The sequence below is a fragment of the Etheostoma cragini genome, chromosome 4, assembly GCF_013103735.1.
Source record: "Etheostoma cragini isolate CJK2018 chromosome 4, CSU_Ecrag_1.0, whole genome shotgun sequence".
In the NCBI taxonomy this organism is placed as follows: Eukaryota; Metazoa; Chordata; class Actinopteri; order Perciformes; family Percidae; genus Etheostoma; species Etheostoma cragini.
The window spans coordinates 25,369,186-25,374,774 of record NC_048410.1 but is presented as its reverse complement, the minus strand read 5'-3'; the positions used below and the strand labels follow the sequence as shown (position 1 = coordinate 25,374,774).

At 41.4% G+C, this 5,589-nt stretch overlaps 1 long non-coding RNA gene across 1 annotated transcript in view; it reads right to left on the bottom strand.

The window, feature by feature from the left end:
* LOC117943196 overlaps positions 1–5,378 on the bottom strand; it is an 8,010-nt gene extending 2,632 nt beyond the window's left edge. Inside the window, exons 1-2 of the long non-coding RNA XR_004656309.1 lie at positions 5,368–5,378; positions 4,478–4,482 (exon numbers count right to left, since the gene is read on the bottom strand). This is a non-coding gene — a long non-coding RNA (uncharacterized LOC117943196). The remainder of the gene's footprint in view (positions 1–4,477; positions 4,483–5,367) is intronic.
* Between the last annotated feature and the right edge of the window lie 211 nt (positions 5,379–5,589).

Sequence of the window (5,589 nt, the reverse complement as noted above, 5' to 3'; positions counted from 1 at the left end):
GAGTCCACATTTAATTCTCCTATTCTGTTGTACTATTGCAGGTGTGGCTTCAATTGTTATGAGGTTTTCATGCACAGCAAATTGCAAGGGGTCGAGCTGCTTTCCCACCAGGGGTTGTTGGTCATTAAAGGTCGTTGAAGATGGTAGGCTGAGGAGGGGGGGAGTTGGCCAGGGGAGGTGTGAAGAGGGGTGAAGAGGGCGAAGGAGGCAGAGTCAAATCTGTTAAAAAACAGATTCAGTTCCTCTGCCCAGACATCACGACCTCACGGATGGGAGTGTGGGCATCAAATATCACAGAAGCTGTGCTCTCATAAACATTTAGTTTATTCTTAATAAAGATAAACAAGACAAACATTTAGCATTTGAGAGAGCACACAACTGAATGTGGTTTGACAGATCTGGTGTGATGTTTCAGGTAGCGTTTATGAGCACTTGATTAGGGTGGTGAAGTCGTCATTAGGGACAGATATCTTTTTTATGTGGCACATTGGGTGGTGGGGTTTGCTGCGGGCTCACATCTCTTTCACTTGTAGTCTTGTGTAGTAAAGCCTCTGACAGATTGTGATTGTCTTTGTGTGTGAGTGTGTGTGGGTGTGACTGAGTGCTATGTGCGTGATATTTATGGAGGTTTTGCCGAGGTGTACAAAGCAAAAAGCATTGTTACAAAAGGCAACAAGAACAGTTGTGTTCAAGGGAGCTCCAAGAAGCAGTCTTCGTCTCTGCAGTTTTTGAACAGAGGAGGTGTTTTGTTGCAAATCTATCGTACAATGTATTTTGTTAATGAAGCGGATGTTATTGAATGACAAATCACAGAAAAAAAGATCAGACAGCAAAACAATTGATTAGGTAGCCTAAGAGTGGAGAAAAGAGAAGATAATCGCCAAGATAATCGCTAGTCTGTGTACAAAAACAATCAAAAGTTATAAAAAATGGTCATGCTATAAACAAGCAACCAAGTCCATAGTCTATAATAAAAACATAATAGCTCACTCAAAAATGTAAATGACGTCCTCGTCAAAGGTAAGCTATTTGAAATCTCACAATGAAAATGTGGATGCCTGCTTTATGTTAAAGACAGTTTAGCAAGATTTGAAAGTTGCATCTCCTCGGGGCGCTGTCTTACCCCCCCCCCCCGCCCTTGAGGCTCCACCCACACACAGATGTGAACGAGCACCACTGCTTCAGAGCAGAGCGGGGAAAGGACCGCAGTTTGGCATCTCATTTACCGGTAAACTGGCACTTAAAGCTGGGAACATGGAGAAAATCAGATATCCCAATATGTTTGTGTTGACTGAGTTGCTTTTTGCAGTGGGTACATGCAAACAATTAAACAGCTACAATAGTCAGGTAAGTTCAGCAAATGACATCACGTTGCTTTAAAGCAGCCTTTAAAACAAGGAAAACACTTGTGTCAAATTACCATATCTAAGATGAATGATGACATCAATTCTCATATATCAATGTCCATCTAATATTGAGATAATGCCCAGCCCTACCGGCACTTACTGTAAAGTAAAAGGAACTTTTTTTTTACTATTTCTGCATGAATATCATCCGCCCATTGTCCCAAAAGCCCCCCATAGCACGACTCGGGCTAAGTTTACCATGATTAAAGACGTAGAAGTGTAGAAATGAATGTTCCTGAATACTATGCTGTATCCTAACCCGGGGCAAGTGTGTGCACATCTGCTCACACTGACATTTTTTGTGCATCCCCAGTCTAAAATCAACACGTAATCATTACCAGGTTGGAATGATTGAGCAGTAGGACTGCAGCAAAGTTGTTAACATCTCCCCATAATTTAATTACAGGAGCCACACAGGAATCATTGCTGCTAATTAAGCGGAATCTGATGCAATTATACCTTAAGGGCAAAACATGACCCTTGAACGGTGGATGTTTAGACTGAAAATCAACCCTGCCGTCAATGCTGTGTGTTTGCGTGTGTCAGGATGTGATTTAGAGTGCTGTTTTTGGGCATGTATAGAGGCCAGTTTCAATACAACTCAGGCAATTTCAGATTTGATGTACTTTTCTATTTTAATCATTGACTAATTTATGACAATATTGCTAATGGCTTTCCAAGAGAGGGGAAAACAGATGGATTAGTGGATGAAAGTAATGGAATGGATATTGCGCCTGTGTGTGGGAGAGATTTTGTCTGCCATTTAACAGGTTTATCAACCTAGTATCTAGCTATTATATGATAACAGTCATGTGCAACTATTTTTAATTAACAAACCCCGTCTTTGGGGAAAAGATTGTGCCACCTTGATTGTAATTTTCAGTTTTCACCAAGCATCTAATAAGAACATTTGTCCTGAACATACATGCCAAACGTTTGTTGGAGTCAGTTCTCCCTGAGATATTTTTTACAACCCATACATGGTAATTCCTGTTAACACAACCTGGATCTTTTTGTTTATAGACCAACTTCCTGATTCAATTTTTACCAACTGTACTTTCTGGGTCGTTCTGCTGTGCAATTAATCAATCAATCAATCAAAATGTATTTATATAGCACTTTACAACAACCAGCAGGTATCCAAAGTGCTTAACAAAATGAGTAGAAACATACAACAGAAAGAGTAAACATAGAAAACAGTAAAATGAGAAAAGGTTACAAAGAAACAAAAGAATAAAAATTGTCACACCACTGCTACGTATTAAAAGCCATACTAAACAGATATGTTTTAAGTTTGGACCTAAAAAGAGTGACATCTGTAACAGTACGCATATCAGGGGGTAACTTGTTCCAGAGTCTCGGGGCAGCAACTGCAAAAGCCGGATCACCCCACCGTTTATACCTGGACCATGGGACAAACCAACTGATTTGAAGACCGCAATGACCGGTTGTGTTCCCGCACAGTTAACATTTTCAGAAGTACTCTGGGACAAGACCATTTAAAGCTTTAAAAACAAACAATAAAATCTTAAAATCTATTCTAAAACACACTGGGAGCCAATGCAGGGTGTAGAGAACGGGAGTGATGTGTGCTCTAGGTGTATTTGTTAAAAAGCGAGCAGCAGCATTTTGAACAGAGGTCTGATTCAGACCAACATAGAGGGCATTGCAGTAGTCCAACCTTGAACTGATAAACGCATGAATGGCCTTTTCTAGGTCGTGCCTGCTCAGAAAGGGCTTAACTTTAGCCAGCAGGCGAAGCTGGAAAAAGCTCATTTTAACTACGTTACTGATCTGCTTATCAAATTTCATGCTGCAGTCAAAAGTAACCCCCAAATTTTTTATAACAGATCTCACGCAAGATGCCAGAGCTCCCAAACTCACAGCCGGATTAAGGATGTCACGAAGAGAAAAAATGTTGTTACTAATAGATATCACCATGAAACTTCCACAGCGGATTACTTACAATAAGATAATACAAAGTTTTCTGAAATGTGATGTTTAAGTGTAAAAATGTGTATCTTATTAAATATGGGCTAATTTGCATATTTCCAGGAGAGAAATGTGAACATGAATGAAGCCATATTTTTAGGAATGCAATGTTGTATAATTCAGGCTACGAATAAACAAAGCCCTTTGTACAATCCTTTAGACTATAGATAGGAAAGAAAGTGGAAAGTGGAATGTTTGCGAGTGCTACTGAATTGGAGAATTCTGGCTCTGAGTCCGAGAAAAATTAATTCTGAGAAAACACCCTTTTAACATATGGATTGTAAAATTCCATACTTTTTGCAAGACATTCTTTTATTGGGAACCCCTTGAGATGTAGCATCTTGTTTTTGTAGGGGGTCCTAAGACACCAACACCAGAGGTTTATGGAATAAAAACATTTTAACTAATATTTATCATTATGAAACTTCCCAGTTGATTAAGACAATCATGTGTTTAGTATTACAAGACTTTTGACCATTTTGAATATGCAAATGAGAATTTATCCAATGCTAACTTTTGGGGAATTTAGGTTTTTTTCCACTAGTCTGTAACAAGACATGTTACGAACGCAAAAGAGGCAAAAACCTCTAAATTGAAACATGTTTTTGCCTGTTGTGTTTGCCCTTGAGATATTCAGGACTCGACCAAAACACAGACAGAACAAAGATGGTAAAAAGCTAAAACACAAGGCAAGAATGCAACATTGCAACTTTGGCAAACTGGCCAGGAGCAAGAGGAAAAAAATAGAAATGTTTATGCTGCAGGGCTGACAAGGGGGAAGTGGGAAACGGGTGAGCAGGTGGGCGGAGAAGGTCAGGTCACCGGAGCAGGTGGAAAAAGGCTCGTTTGAGATGAGCAAGGTCTGCGCAGAATCGATCACCGGCAATCGGCGCCCGTTGCATGCCGGTTAGATTTGTGTCCGACTTTATCCCGACTTGCTCTGACGTCATGCACACGTGGGCAAGGGAAATCTCACGAGAGCAAGGCGGCCGCAGTTCTGAGACGCAGGCGGGGCAGTTGCTTTTCACCAACTGCAAGAGCCAGGCGGACCCAGGTGGACCCAGAGCATGCTGGGAAACGCCGGCTTCTCAGCTGATTTAACACCTGATTGGTTTAAACCACGATTTATATAAACTTTTTATAGTTTTTGAATCGGAGGGATTTTAATTGCTATTTGTCTGACTTAAAGACTTATTCTGTACAGAACACGTGTTGTGTGGCTGATAGTGACGTTTAGAAGTCAGAGAAACTAAATCTGTTCAGATTACGGATCATCTACAGTGTATTGTTGATTAAAATCAGCAAGAGATTGCATGTAGAGCACTTTGCCAGCTACTCTTTCATAATCAAAACAACTGGAGACACTGTGCAAGCTGACATTTAGGTCTGATTATATTTTATTATATCAGAATCGCACCACGGTGTTTATGTCACTTCCTGTCCAGTCTGAAGGCGGCTGGAATCGGCTGGAAACTGTCCGACTTTCCCGCAGCTTTTTGTCCCCGCCCCCGGCTGCTGCCGCCTGCTCTCGTCCACTTTCCAGGTGAGGTGCAGTTCATCTCGAACGAGCCTAATGTCTGAGAGCATCTGGTGGACAGCTACAGGACGGGTTTGAGGAAGTGTGGAGGACTGTGGCTGGAGGGAGGGACAGGGACGCAGAATGTGACAAAGGATTAGCTGGTGAAGTGATCATTTCTAACACAACATCTCCCTGCCCCCATACCACAACCATCACACACACACGCACACACACACACACACACACACACACACACACACACACACACACACACAAACATACACATATCATGTATTTACACCTGCCAAAGCGCATTGAGTGTGCGTAAATGCACACTAATAATCCACTGATATTCCAGACATGGCAATATTCTGAGTTTGATACGGGTCATGTTTGTATATTCCCAACAAGGTTTCAGACTACAGCAGTTTCTTATTAAGACACCTTAACCAGATGTCTCCCCTGAAGTATTTACTTCCAGAGATGGCCTGGACTGGGGGTGTATTTTCAGGAGCACAGATGCTACTGAATGATCATAGGAATATTTTAGGAAAATTACAGGCAGCAGTGCGCCGCTACGATCCTCTCGCTTTTTGTAATTTTCCAGAACCAATAATCTAACGTCCACTTCATGCTCCATTGATGACTAGTCTAAAGTGTGTCAGGCCAGTG